Here is a 15,336-nt window from a genome sequence, read left to right as displayed (position 1 = left end):
GTGGGGGTGCTTGGGGCTGCTGCTGGGTCCGGTGTGCTACCTTCCACTGTGCAGGCATCGTCTGCTTTGTTGAAGCTCTTCGCGCCACTCCTGCGTGATGTGGTTTCGCAGTTCTATGCTTCTCGCCTCGCATGGAGGCAGGTGGTGTTGGCTTCTTCCTTAGATTCCGCATGGGCCTTGACTCTTCGCTTGTCTTTGCCTTTTTGTCTGTTGCTGTTTGCTGAGTCTGCTGTGGTGCAGTCCCTGCAGGCGGCTTTGGTTTGTTGTCGGCCTATGAGTTGTTGTTGCCCCGGGGACTCGTGGGGGGGCCTTCCCGGAAGGGCTTGGGGATCTGGTTGATACCTGGTTGATGGGGTTCTGGGAGTTCTTCTGCTCCCCAAGCCTGGCCCGAGGCCAGGCTTGACTTGTGAGAGTTTGGTCCACTAGGCTGTTGCTTGGAGCGGCCCGCAGGGCCACATACCCACCACAGCCCAGTTGGTCCGGCACTCCTTGGAGGAATAAATCTAGTTTCCTCTTGAAAATGTCCACGGTTGTTCCGGCAATATTTCTTATGCTTGCTGGGAGGGAGTTGAACAACCGGGGACCTCTGATGTTTATACAGTGTTCTCTGATTGTGCCTATGGCACCCCTGCTCTTCACTGGTTCTATTCTGCATTTTCTTCCATATCGTTCACTCCAGTATGTTGTTATTTTACTGTGTAGATTTGGTACTTGGCCCTCCAGTATCTTCCAGGTGTATATTATTTGATATCTCTTTCGTCTTCTTTCTAGTGAGTACATTTGGAGGGCTTTGAGACGATCCCAATAATTTAGGTGCTTTATAGTGTCTATGCGTGCCGTATATGTTCTCTGTATTCCCTCTATTTCAGCAATCTCTCCAGCTCTGAAGGGGGAAGTGAGTACTGAGCAGTACTCAAGATGGGACAACACAAGTGACTTGAAGAGTACAACCAGTGTGATCGGATCCCTGGATTTGAAAGTTCTCGTAATCCATCCTATCATTTTTCTGGCTGTCGCAATATTTGCTTGGTTATGCTCCTTAAACGTTAGGTCGTCAGACATTATTATTCCCAAATCCTTTACATACTGTTTTACTACTATGGGTACATTTGATTGTGTTTTGTACTCTGTATTATGTTTAAGGTCCTCATTTTTACCATACCTGAGTACCTGGAATTTATCACCGTTAAACGTCATGTTATTTTCTGATGCCCAGTTGAAAACTTTATTAATATCAGCTTGAAGTTTTTCAATGTCTTCAGCCGAGATCATTTTCATACTGATTTTTGTGTCATCTGCAAAGGATGATACGAAGCTAAGACTTGTATTTTTGTCTATATCTGATATGAGAATAAGGAAAAGCAGCGGTGCAAGGACTGTACCCTGAGGTACAAAGCTTTTAACTGCACTTAGACTAGATTTTATATGGTTGACCGTTACTCGCTGAGTCCTGTTTGACAGAAAACTGAGTATCCAGGGTCCTATTTTACCGGTTATTCCCATTGACTTCATTTTGTGTGCTATCACGCCATGGTCACATTTTTCGAAAGCCTTTGCGAAGTCCGTGTATATCACATCAGCATTCTGTTTTTCTTCTAATGCCTAGTGACTTTGTTGTAGTGCTCAAGTAGCTGTGAGAGGCATGATCTTCCCGCTCGAAATCCATGTTGGCCTGGGTTGTGAAGGTCATTGGTCTCCATGAAATTGGTAACCTGACTCCTAATCACTCTCTCAAATACTTTTATGATGTGTGATGTTAGTGCAACTGGTCTATAATTTTTTGCCAATGCTTTGCTCCCTCCCTTGTGTAGAGGGGCTATGTCTGCTACTTTAAGTGCATCTGGTATCTCTCCCGTGTCCAAACTCTTCCTCCACACTATACCGAGTGCCTGTGCTACCGGCACTTTGCATTTCTTTATAAATATTGAATTCCATGAATCTGGACCTGGGGCCGAGTGCATGGGCATGTTTTCAATTTCTCTTTCAAAATTTAGTGCGCTCGTGTTGATATCAGTTATGTTTACAGGGTTTTGAATATCCCGCATAAAGAAATTGTCTGGATCTTCCACTTTCATGTTGTTTATTGGAATGCTAAACATGTCCTCATACTGCTTTTTTAGGATTTCACTAATTTCTTTGTCATCCTCCGTGTATGAACCTAAACTTGTACGAATATGTCCAATACTGGCAGTGGTTTTTGCTTTTGATTTCGCATATGTGAAGAAATATTTTGGATTTTTCTTTATTTCCTGAATTGCTTTCTGTTCTAACTGCCTTTCTTCAGTTTCATACGAGTGTTTCAATTTCCGCTCGATTTCTTCAATCTCCCTATTTAAATTGTTCCTTCTTTGACGGGAAATTCGTGTCTGCATAAGCAGTTCCGTTATTTTTTTCCTGCATTTATAGTGTCATCTGCGTTCTCTTTCTACGTTGGATCTCTTTCTTGGTTTCCTCAAAGGAACATGTTTCAGACAGACTTGATACGCTTCCGAAGTCAGTTTTTCTATTCCTTCTGTAGGACTTGTATTACTTAGAACAGTTTCGCATGGAATGTTTGTAAGTTCCCTGTTTATTATCTCCCAGTCTATCCTTTTATTATTAAAATTGAATTTTCTGAATAGCCCCTCTCGCTTTATCAACGTTTTAGGTCTATTCTGAGTATTGATGGTCGTTTGCACTTCAATGAGCTTGTGATCTGAGTATGTGGTATCTGATATTGTAATGTCTCTGATAATGTCTTCATTGTTCGTAAAGACCAGATCTAGAATATTTTAATTTCTCGTTGGCTCCGATATCTGCTGATTGAGTGAAAATTTGTCACAATCTAAGTAGCTCTCTAATCTGTGGTTGGTTAGGTCCTGATAGATTTCCTGGTATAATATTATTGTTTGCTATTCTCCACCTGAGACTAGGCAAGTTGAAGTCACCTAGGAAGATAATATCAGGTATCGGGTTCTCCAAATTATCAAGGCTATTCTCTATTTTGTTTATCTGTTCTGTGAATTCCTCAGCCGTTGCATCTGGCGGTTTGTATATTAGAATAATCACTAAATTTATTTTCTCTATTTTTTAATCACAGTACCTCTACCACCTCATTTGTAACGTTAAGGAGCTCCGAGCATACAAGGTCTTCCCTAATATACAGACCCCACTCCTCCATGTGACCTAATTTTCCTATCACACCTGTATAGGTTATATCCTGGAATCCAGATCTCACTGTCTAAGAATTCCCCTGCATGGGTTTCTGTGAAAGCTCCATATACTGCATTTGACTCCGTGAGGAGGCCATTAATGAACTGTACTTTGTTGTTTGTTCTTGTTTTCAGTCCTTGTATGTTGGCAAAGATGAATGAGGTTACTCTATTAGTGATAGTTTGACTGGGAGACTTTTTCGGCAAGCCCATTATGCGTGGACATAATGAGTTTGTTCTGAAAAGTACTGATTGTTGTAGGGCAGTTGCCTGTCGTAGTTGTAGTTCCCTTTCGGTGTGTAATTGTATCTGTAATTCTGGAATGCAAGTGGATCTAGCATCCAGTTCCATACACTTTCCATGCTCCTCCTTTTGAATTCTCTTTCGGTCTGGTATAAAACATTTATAGAGTTTCCTCCATATTCATTATTCTGCTTGCCACTCTTTATGTAGTGTTCTGTGCCTTTCATGTGAAAGTGTGGGCAGCTGAGGTCATAGCATTTTCTGTCCTCCAGTGAGGTTTGGCACATATCAGGATGGAAAAACCTACATATTGATCCAAATCGACACTCACCTTTCCTAAGCATATTTAAACATTTTTTGGGATGTTGGTAACTGCATTCTAATCCTTTCTTATTACCAGCATATCTATCCTTTCCCACTCCTTCTGGATGGCTGGTAGGCTTTCAATGAATGATGTTTTCCGTTCATGCGTCATGTGGGCTTTTCATGTGGGCTGAGTGGGCTTTTTGGGTCGTTTCGTGTGACCTGTGGTAGGGTTGGGTGGCTCCTCCCTTAGGGGGTTCGGGGCTGGCAGGGCAGGCCTCTTCTCCTGCGCTCTGTTGGGGTCATCTCTGAGTGGGTTCGCTTAGGTGTGGTCGAAACGACGGCGTCCCTCAGGTGGGTTTCCCGCCTGTTTCCTGTCCCGAAACGGGACTACGCGGACCTCCGGTTCATTCTGGACTTGTCCTGTCTGAACCCGTGGGTTTATCGCCTCTCCTTCAGGATGACTACTCTATCCCAGCTCCATCTTCTGTTGGAGCCGGGCACATGGATGGTGTCCCTGGACCTCAAGGACGCATATTGGCACATCCTGGTTCACCCAAGGTTCAGGGACTGACTGTTTTGTTGTGGGGCGTCAAGGTTACCGCTTTCGTTTTCGTTGTCATCCCTTCGGATTGAATCTGGTGCCTCGCGCTTTCACATGCCTTACTCGGGTCGTGGTGTCCCGCCTGCATCATATTAGTGATTCAATTATTATGTTCATAACAGCAAAACTATTTGTTTATTGTTTTATTACACTATACTGTATACACAGGTTATATATATGTTTCTGCATATTTTGTTCACTGTAGTGAACCACTAAGCTGCTATGGTGAGTGCAGACAGTAGCAGGTGGCCACACACAGCTGTACTCCCTCCCTCCCTGGTTCAAGGCCAGATGCACTAACATTCCTCCTTCAAGTATACTGTTTGTGGTGTTATTAAACTATAAACACACACACTTTATATATAAGTATCTACATGTTTTGTTCACCGTAACCATTCAATTAAGCTAGTATAGTGCCCAAAGAGCATAGTGGCTACCCTTACACAGCATGACAAGTCATGCAGTTGACACCACCGCCCTCACCAAAATGACTTCTCCCAACTCTCCTTTTGCTGTTATTACACTATATATACACATTATATATAAGTATCTACATGTTCTGTTCACCATAACTGTTCAACTAAGCTGGTATAGTGCCCAAAGAGCATAGTAGCCACCTTTATACTGTATGAGAAGTCATGCAGATGATGCCACTGCCCTCACCAAAATGGCTTCTCCCAACACTCCTTTTGCTGTTATTACACTCTATATGCTCGTTATATATAAGTATCTACATGTGGGAAGCTGATGTGAACCCTGTGTTGCAACGGGCTATTTAAATCTTGAGCTGACCCTGTGTTGCCGTGGGCCGTTTAAATCTTGCATGGTACTCTGAAATGTCATATGAAGGTATGCACACTTTTGTGTCACTTATTCAACACATCATATGAAGTGTTGCACAGTTTAAAGGTTAACCCTCACAAATTGCAAGAAAACACTGGAGCACCCATGCACACGCACACACACGCTCACAGTTGCATGGATCTATCTGGTGTGCAGACTTTTTTGGGCATGCGCAACACCACCATTGTCTGTGGTTAAGCTGGCTGGTCCCTGTCCTGTTCTTGGGATTGGATCTTTTGGGTCAGGATTCCTTCATGGCACTGCATCAGGTCATCAGGTCTTGGGATTAGATCTTTTGGGTCAGGATTCCTTCATGGCACTGCATCAGGTCATTGCAGATGACCTGATGCAGTTTAACTCGGCCGTGGGCAAGGTGACCTTGACTCTTTGGTGGATGTCCTGGGTGTTCCCCGTCCCGAAATAGGATTCGACGCATCTACTGTATATCCTCATTCTATCCGGAGCTAACCGGATATAATCCGGTTAGCTCCGGATTAGGTATATCCGGAGCTAACTACCCACAGACAGAAAAAGAGGGACTTACCCGGGAGGCGGTTGTCGCTCACTCCTCAACTCGAAGCCGAGACAACTGGCTGCAACCGCCGACCCAAAGCAACACAGGCCCGACGAGGCCCAGGGACATTCACAAGGTAACGAGCAGCCAGGACCCTGTTCGACCGCCAAAATCCCCGCGCCCGAATATCAGACCAAGACATATTCCCAAAGACGGCAGCAAGAGCCGCGAACTTACGAACATCATTGGCACGGGGATAGACCGCAGGCTGGCTGGACTTAATAACCCTGCGGACGACCTGAGAGACCCGAACCCGCGAACAGGGAAGAAGGGAAACCGGATCAACCCACAGCGCGTCCCCGGACACATAAGCTGTGGCGCGCAAATAACGGTGAAACGCCGCAACCAGACACAAAACATGATGCACCCCCGGCCTGACCAACCAAGCATCAACCACCCATGGACCCCTCCGGAACGCAGCAGTCTCATTCTTCGCCAGAAAAGAAGGAGACGGCTGCAAACGAACAAAACAATCACCACGACCAAATGAGCAGAAACCCCTGCGCCGGAGGAGAGCATGAAGCTCCCCTATGGCATCAGCCTCAAGAACTGAGGTGTGGGTAGCCGGCGCGGGAGGTCTGGGGCTCCCCCTTCCCCCTCCCGGGGAGGGGGGAGCTGCGCAGACAGCGGCACGGCGGTGTGTGACGTCACACTAGTTTGCTTGTTTTCGGTTGGGGAGTTCTATCCACTAGTTCGGTTTTTGGTAGCAATTTTAACCAGAATAGGGGTTTGTTTTGAGGCGCTTACCTTTCTGGGTGCCTGTTCCGGTCGATGGCAGACATAGAATGCTTCCAACCACACGAGGGCTTCTATAGGCCATTGCTCCCCTTACCTCTCTGAGGGGGCCCAGTTCTGGCCGTGGTCCCCGGTAGGCCTAAGAACTCCATACACATGACTGATGCCAAAGTCTGACATTAGCATATCAGCCTGGGATAGCTCCGGGGAGCCGACGGGACTCACCCAGAAAATGGTGTTTCATTACATTCAACGCTGGTTGTTTAGCACCCTGATACACAGCATGAAAGTGGAAGATTCGGACAATTTCTTTATGAGTGATATCCAAACACCTGTAAATATAACTGATATTAACACGAGCATAGCAGATTTTGAAAGAGAAATTGACAATATGCCCTTGCACTCAGCCCCGGGTCCAGACTCATGGAATTCAATATTTATAAAGAAATGCAAAGTGCCAGTAGCACATGTACTCAATATAGTGTGGAAGAAGAGCTTGGACACAGGGGGAGATACCAGATGTACTTAATGCAGCAGACATAGCCCCTCTACACAAGGGAGGTAGCAAAGCATTGGCAAAGAATTATAGACCAGTTGTACTAACGTCCCGTATAATAAAAGCATTTGAGAGAGTGATCAGGAATCGGGTCATTAGATTCATGGAAACCAATGACCTCCACAATCCAGGCCAACATGGATTTAGAGCAGGAAGATCATGCCTCTCACAGCTACTTGACCATTATGACAAAATCACTGAGGCATTAGAAGAAAAACAGAATGCAGATGTTGTATACAGACTTTGCAAACGCATTCGACAAATGTGACCATGGAGTGATTGCACACAAAATGAGGTCAATGGGTATAACTGGAAAAGTAGGATGCTGGATACTCAATTTCCTGTCGAACAGAACACAAAGAGTAACAGTCAGTCAAGTAAAATCAAGTCCGAGCGCAGTTAAAAGCTCTGTACCTCAATGTACAGTCCTTGCACCACTACTGTTCCTTATTCTCATATCAGATATAGACAAAAATACAAGTCACAGCTTCCTGGCATCCTTTGCAGATGATACAAAAATCAACATGAAAATTACCTCTGCTGAAAACATTGAAAAACTACAAACAGACATTAACAAAGTTTTTGATTGGGCAGCAGAAAATAACATGATGTTTAACAGTGATAAATTCCAGGTACTCAGATATGGCAAAAATGAGGATCTGAAACATAATACAGGGTACAAAACACAATCGAATCTGCCCATAGTAGGAAAACAGCATGTCAAGGATTTGGGAATAATGATGTCCGACGACCTAATGTTTAGGGAGCATAATCAAGCAAGTATTGCGTCAGCCAGAAAAATGATAGGATGGATTACGAGAACCTTCAAGTCCAGAGATCCCATCACAATAGTTGTACTCTTCAAACCACTTGTGTTGTCCCGTCTTGAGTACTGCTCAGTACTCACTTTCCCCTTCAGGAGGAAAGGAGAGATTGCTGAAATAGAGGGAATACAGAGAACATATACGGCACGCATAGACGAGATAAAGCACCTAAATTATTGGGATCGTCTCAAAGCTCTCCAAATGTACTCACTGGAAAAGAAAATGAGAGAGATACCAAACAATATACACATGGAAAATACTGGCGGGAAAGGTCCCAAATCTGCATAGTAAAATAACAACGTACTGGAGTGAATGACATGGAACAAAATGCAGAATAGAACCAGTGAAGAGCAGAGGTGCCATGGACACAATCAGAGAACACTGTATGAACATCAGAGGTCCACGGTTGTTCAACGTCCCACCAGCGAGCATCAGAAATATTGCCGGAACAACCGTGGACATCTTCAAGAGAAAACTAGATTATTTTCTTCAAGGAGTGCCGGACCAACCGGGCTGTGGTGGGTATGTGGGTCTGCAGTCCGCTCCAAGCAACAGCCTGGTGTACCAAACTCTCACAAGTCAAGCCTGGCCTTGGGCCGGGCTTGGGGAGTAGAAGAACTCCCAGAACCCCATCAAGCAGGTATCAAGCAGGTATGCCGGCTACTCAGGCCTTCAGTTCCCTAGCTAGTGTCAACCGGGACAGCCGCTTCTCTGGCCTCAAATTCCTTGGCAGTGTTTGCCTTCGTGGCGCTCTCTGTTGTGTTATTGTGTGTGGTGGCCATGAGTTACTCATCAGTACCGGAGCTGCATGTGCTTAGGGGCTTCCTTCCCTAAGTGCCCTGTGAGTACTGCCCTTGCCTGTTAAGGGTTCCAAAGTTCCCTTCCCTGGGACATTCGAGATCTATTTCTGTAGAGGTTCTTACTGCTCAGCATTTGCCTTTCCCTTGGGGCCAGCTGGGGTTTGGGGTATTGTTTGGCCTTGGGTAGGAAGTGGTATCGTGCTGGTTGGGGCATCAAGGTGCTATGCAGCCTGCCTATCTATGCGGCAGCCAATTCCTGTTGCCTCTGGTGACGTTGCATTTTTGCGGGATTTTCTTTTCTTTTTGTTTTTATTTGCCTGGTGGGGGTCTGCCTAATGTGGCTATAGTTCCATTCATAATATTTTGGTGGCCCTCTGCTAGGTCCCCGTGATTGTACATGTCGCAAGGGTTTCAGTGTTGTATTCCTCCCTGTGTTAGCTTTGAGTTTTAACCAGTTAGCAACACCTTGCCTGGGCTTCCCGTAGTTGACACCCTATGGGCCCTGGAAAATCCTGTCGGGGCTCGGTGGACCAATGGATGTATCTTCCGTGTTCCTGCCCACCTTGTGCGGTTACTGTGTGCCCTTGTCTCAGGGTGACAGTCACCTCTTTTAAATAAATAAATAAATAAATAATAAATTTTTATTCAGGAAAAGTACATACATAGTTGATTTACAAACATAATGTTGGATTTATAGATAGAGCTAGTATATACAATAACTAAAGCCACTAATATGCATTGCGTTTCAGGCAATTTTGCATCTGTCATGCTGCTTGTTGGGTCATTGACACATTTGACCCGGAGTTTTGTGAGTCGTGTTCTCTGCTTGTACTCCAATATTATTCTGATAATATTCCTGTTAGGATATAGACAGCATCCACGTTTCATGCTCGGTTTAGGTTGCTGCAATGCTCTAGGTTGTTTTCCCACCTGGTTACCCCCACAGCTGCCCAGCTTTGGTTATAGGGACCCGGACCTGGAGTCGTTAGTCGCTTGGACTTCGATTCAGCTCCCCGTTCCTTTCATTGTTTTTCGTCCTGTGCCTCCTCTCCTGCTTCTGGCTCCCAAACATCTGAGGTTTTTGGAGTTGGAGCAGGGTTTAGTTGGTAATGAGACTCGGGCAGCTATGGGGGCTGCCCACATTCTGGCCAGGGATGGAGGCTTTGAGCTGGTTCCTTCTGCCAAGGCTTCTGGGTCCCACCAGCAGGCACCCTTCTTGTCAGCCTTTCCCCTGGACTCTGCCTTTTCTTCAGGGGTAGAGGGTATGTAGGAGTGCTCAGTCCCAACTTGGGGAATCTCGGAGCTGGGGAGGAGTCGACCTGGGGGCCTTGGGTTCCCTTTGACCCCGCTTGGGTGCTTGAGCTTTCCTCGTGGGGCTTGTTGTTGCAGGGAGAGGGGTATTCTTAACCCCCGTTCCCTGTATGAGTATGATTTGGGTTCAGCTCCTCCCCGGGTTCGGTTCCAGGCCCCTTTGGGTACTTCGGCCCTGTCTTTCTGGAAGTTTTCTGCATCTCATATCTCTGCAAGGGAGGTTCGGGAGACTCATGCTGCATACCTCCTTCGAGACCCGGATTCCGCCACTGGTTTGTATTCGTCCTCTTTTGAGTTCGGTTCTTCCATATTTTGGGTGCCTTTGGATGTTCCGGAGTCTTCCTGGCTGGCAGACTGCCATTTCTTTTAATTGGGGGCATGGCATGGGCTCTGTCGGTCCCGCACGCTTGAGTGGAGAGAACCAACTACCATTCTGTAGGTTTACCTGGGGTGGGGGTAGCGAGTTTGAGTGCCTTAAATGCTTGCTTGTCCGCCCCTGTTCTTTCTTGGGATGTTGACTTTGTGCAGCTGGAGGCGCAGGTTCCTTCCCTTTCAGCATCCTTGGTTGCAGAGGATTTGCACGCCCATGGTTATTTGACTTTGGTCTTACATTTCTTTTCTCTTGTCGAGCTGTCTTCTACCTGGCTTCAGGAGGATGTCGGGGCGTTGAGTGCCAGCCTTCGTCTGGGGGGGTGCTGTCCTTGGCAGCTAGGGCATTGGCCGCACTGTTGAAGCTCTTTGAGCCTATCCTAACAGAGGTGGTGTCTCTGTTCTTTATGTCTCACCTCGAGTGCCATCTGGCTGTGCTCGTCCTCTCTTTGGCGAGCACAGTCTGATGGTTGGTGCTCATCAACTGGATGAGAGACCAGTTGGCGAGCACCAACTGGTCTCGCCAACTGACCAGTTGGTCAGTTGGCGATTGCTGGCGACTGCCTTTGATATGATTGGGAGGGTAATTCCACATTCTGGGTCCCTTGATTTGTAGAGCATTTCTTGTTTGATTAAGTCGTACTCTTGGAATATCAAATAGGTATTTGTTTTTGGTGTTTGTTTCTGGTGTGTTGTGTTGCTTTGGGTTGCAGATTGCAGCCAGTTGTCTTGATTTCGCGTTGAGGAGTTTGTGGCGGCCGCCTCCTGGGTAAGTACCTCTTTTTCTTTATCTTTGGGTATGTAGCTCCAGGGAGCAGTAGGGGTTTCCTACAGAAACCCAGCATTGAATGTAATGAAACACCATTTTCTGGGCGAGCCTCGGAGGCCCCCTGGCAACCCTCTCTTCCTCCCTCCAGTCGGCAGGTTTTCGGTTTGTTTGGATAGCTTTTGAACTGAAGGCCCGAGTAGCCGGCGTGGGGAGGGGAGGGCTGCGCGGACGAGCGGTTCAGCAGTACAGTGTCACATCTGCTTGTTTCCTTGGAACTGGAGGGAGCTCTACCTCTCTTTTAGGTTTTTGTTGTTAGTTTCCTACCATGTGGGGTTTGTTTTGTTATGCCTACCTTTCTGGGTGCCTAACCCCGATCAATGGCAGATAAGGAAAAAAAAAAACATGGGGGTTTTCCAGGGCCATTGCTCCCTGAAACCTTTCTGAAGGGGAGCCAGGTTCTGGCTCATGGTCCCTGGTAGGTAGAAACTCCATAGCTAATGTCCCAGTCTAATATAAAACACATTAGCCTGATAGCTCCAGGGAGCCTCCAGGTCTCACCCAGAAATTGGCGTTTCATTACATTCAACGCTGGTTTTCTGGGGGAAGCCCCGTGGGTTTCCCGGAGCTATCCCAGGCTGATATGCTAATGTCAGACTTTGGCATCAGTCATGTGTATGGAGTTCTTAGGCCTACCGGGAACCGCGGCTAGAACCGGGCCCCCTCAGAGAGGCAAGGGGAGCAATGGCCTATAGGAATCCCCATGTGGTTGGAAGCATTCTATGTCTGCCATCGACTGGATCAGGCACCCAGAAACGTAGGCGCCCCCAAAACAAACCCCTATTCTGGTTAAAATTGCTACCAAAAGCCGAACTAGTGGATAGAACTCCCCAACAGAAAACGAACAAACTATTATGACATCACACGTTGCCGCGCTGCTGTCTGCGCAGCTTCCACCTCCCTGGGAGGGGGAAGGGGAAGCCCCGGACCCTTCACACCGGCTACCCACACCTCAGTTCTTGAGGCTGATGCTATAGGTGAAGGTCGTGTGCTCTGGTTCCAGTGTCGCTACAGCACTGTGCTTTGTGTGTGGTGTTTGTTTTCTGTGGGTGCGAGAGCCAGGAGTTATCTTCAGTACTCGGGCTGCATGTGCCTAGGGCTGCCTTCCCTAGGTGCCCTGTAAGTACTGCCCTTGGGGCCACCTTCCACAGGCTCCTCGGGATCTGCCTCTGCTGGTCCGTTCTACCGTTTGGTTTATCGGCCGCCAGTTGGGCTCTTGGGTGTTCTGTTCTGTTCTCCCTTGTTACTTACGGGTAAGAGGCAGTTTACATTGGTAGGGGTGCGGGGTGCTGTGCAGCTTTGTACTCCCGCCATAGTGGCCGGTTCTGTTCCTTGGGGTTCGATGTCCTCTTGCCGGGTTTTGTTTTTCTTTTTGTTTTTGCCTTGTGGGGGGTTCTGCCCTGTTATTCCACTGGTGTTTGCCCTTCCACGGTTCTCTTTGGTGGGGCGCCCCTGCTAGGTCCCCGTGAGTGTACCCTGGGGTTCAGCTATAGAGGTTTGCTTGGTAATTTTGGGCGCCTGTTAGCTGCACCCTGCCTGGGACTACCTGAGCGCGAGTCCTCTTAAAGTAAACGCTCAGGATCCTGTGAATCCCCTAGGGGGCACGTAGGTCCGATGGATGTGACCCAGGAGTCCCCGCTCGCTTTGTGCAAGTTTGAGGGTTGCTCGGTCCTCTTGTCTCAGGGTGACCCTCATTGTTTTTGCTTCTGCCACGCTGCCTGTTTGGTCAATTTACCCAATTCTCTGATGATTCTGTTCGGGTACAGTCAGCACGTGTGTTGCAAGCTAGGTTTCGTCTGTTGCAATGCGCTCGGTTGATTGCTCACCTAGATGCTCCGGGGCAGCTTTGCTTTTCGAGACCCAGACTTGGGGGTGGGGGTCGCTTCGATGCTGGTTCAGTCCACACCTTCTCATCCTTCCCCCTCCTGTTGTTCGTTCTGGTCCCCCCCCCCCCTGCTTCCGGCCCCAAAACGTCTGAGGGTTTCGGTGTCGGAGCAGGGGTTCCTTGATCTCGAAACTTGGGCAGCTTCGGGGGATGCCCCTTCAAGGGGGGGGGGGGCGGTGGCGGAGGCTTTCGAGTCTTGTCTCCCGGCCGAAGCTTTTGGGTCTGACCAGTGGGCCCCCTTTCTTCCGGCTTCTACGGCTGCTCCGTCCTTGTCTTGTGGGGTCGGTGCTTGGGGAGAGGACTCTGCCCTGGGTCCTGCTATGAAGGACCTCGGGGCTGGGGAGGGGCTGACTTGGGGTCCGAGTGGGGTTTTCTTTTCCCCCCTCTGCGTACGAGTTGGATTTGGTGTTTGCCTCTCCCCGGGTTTGGTTCCGTGTTCCTACGGGTGCATCGGTTCCGTCTTTCCGGAGGTTTTCGGCTTATCGCATCCAACCTGGTGTGATGTGGGCGGCCCTTGCAGCGCACCTCTTGCATGACCCAGATTATGCCTCGGAAATGGATCCATTCGAATTCAGGTTTGGGACCTCGTTCCCTTGCTGACTCCGTTACGAGGTTCCGGAGTCTTCCTGGCTAGCGGACTGCCCGTTGTTTGTTCTGGATTCCTGGCATTCCTTCTGTCGTTCCCGCACGCTAGAGTGGAAGGAAGCTTCCACTGTGATTCAGGTTTTCCTGGGGGGGTGATCTTGAGTACCCGAATGAGTGTTTGTTTGCCTTTGCCCTTCCCCACAATGTGGGCGTTGTTCAGCTCCATGTGCAGGTACCCTCCCTTTCGTTGGCACTCATGGTGGAGGACTTGCGCGCCTGGGGCCTTTTGGCTCCGACCTTGTGATTCTTTTTCCCTCCTGAAGCTGTCCTCGGATTGGCTCGTGGAAGATGTGAAGGTGATTGGGTCTGTCCCGGGGTCCGGTGCCTTGTCCTTGGCAGCGTATTCAACAGCTGCCTTGTTGAAGCTTTTCGCGCCGATATTGCGGGATACGGCTTCCCAGTTTTATGCTTTCTGTCTCGCGTGTCGGCAGGAGGTGCTGGGTTCTTCCATGGAATCTGCTTGGGCTCTGGCTCTTAGGCTGTCGTCGCCTTTTTGTCCTCTTCTGTTTGAGGAGTTGGCCGTGGCGCAGTTTATCCTGGCTGCGTCATCGGCTTGTCGTCCAATGTCGGACTTGTTGGTTTTCCGGGGGTCCTGTGGTGGGTCTTCTCGGAAAGGTCATGCCAGGGCTCGGGGTTCCTCACGTTGTGGTAGGCCACTGGTATCAGGTTCGGGTTCGGCTCTTGCTTCGGACCTGCCCTCGTCTGGTCGGCGCGGTGTTCGCTCTGTGAGGGGTTCTGGGTCTCATAAGGAACGCCAGCCCTTTCGCGGTTTGCCCCCTTGACGGGGTGATGGGGGGGGAGGCTTGCGCTGTTCGCCCACGCCTGGTGCCACGACTCGTGGGTGTTTCGGGTCGTGTCTGTCGGCCTGCGGTGGCATTGGGTGGCTACCCCTTTGGGGGGTCAGGGCTGGCAGGGCAAGTTTCTTCCCCCGCGCTCTGTCAGGTCGTCTTGGAGTGGGTTCGCTTGGCTGTCGTCGAAACGACGTTGTCCCTCAGATGGGGTTTCCCGTCTGTTTCCGGTCCTGAAACGGGACTGCTCGGACCTGTGGTTCATTCTGGACTTGTCCCGTCTGAGCCCCTTGGTTCATTGCTCCTCCTTTCGGATGACTACGCTGTCTCAGGTTCGGCTCCTCTTGGAACCGGACGCTTGAATGGTGTCCCTGAACCTCCGGGACGCTTATTGGCTTGTCCCGATTCATTCGAGGTTCCGCGCCTGGCTCAGTTTTGTTGTGGGGCATCTACGTTACCGCTTTCGTTGTCTCCCGTTCGGGTTGAACCTGGCACCTCGCGTATTCACACGCCTTACGCGGGTCATGGCGGCCCGTTTGCATCTCTTAAGTGTAGGGGTGTTGGCCTACCTCGACGACTAGTTGGTTTGGGCTCTCAGCCGGTCGGCTTGCTTGCTAGCCAGGGATTTGGTTCTTTCCCAGCTCGCCGGGTTTGAGTTCTTGGTGAATTGGAGGAAGTCCCATCTGGTCCCCTCTCAGGTTCAGACTTGGCTGGGTCTCGTTTGGGACTCTTGGACAGCTTCCTTGTCTCTTCCTCGGGAGTCTCTCCTGCAGCTGTGGTCCCGCCTTCGTCTGTTTCTGGTGGGCCCACGGGTCACCCGGCGGTTCCTCGAGGGGCTG

General features: G+C 49.0%; 1 protein-coding gene across 2 annotated transcripts in view; it reads left to right on the top strand.

The window, feature by feature from the left end:
• Positions 1-15,336, top strand: part of LOC123760569 (metalloendopeptidase OMA1, mitochondrial) — a 250,307-nt gene that overhangs the window by 101,195 nt on the left and 133,776 nt on the right. The window lies entirely within an intron of this gene.

The sequence above is a fragment of the Procambarus clarkii genome, chromosome 21 (genome assembly GCF_040958095.1).
Source record: "Procambarus clarkii isolate CNS0578487 chromosome 21, FALCON_Pclarkii_2.0, whole genome shotgun sequence".
Taxonomy (NCBI): Eukaryota; Metazoa; Arthropoda; class Malacostraca; order Decapoda; family Cambaridae; genus Procambarus; species Procambarus clarkii.
Note: the sequence above shows the minus strand (reverse complement) of the source record. Positions and strands in the feature narration are given on the sequence as shown.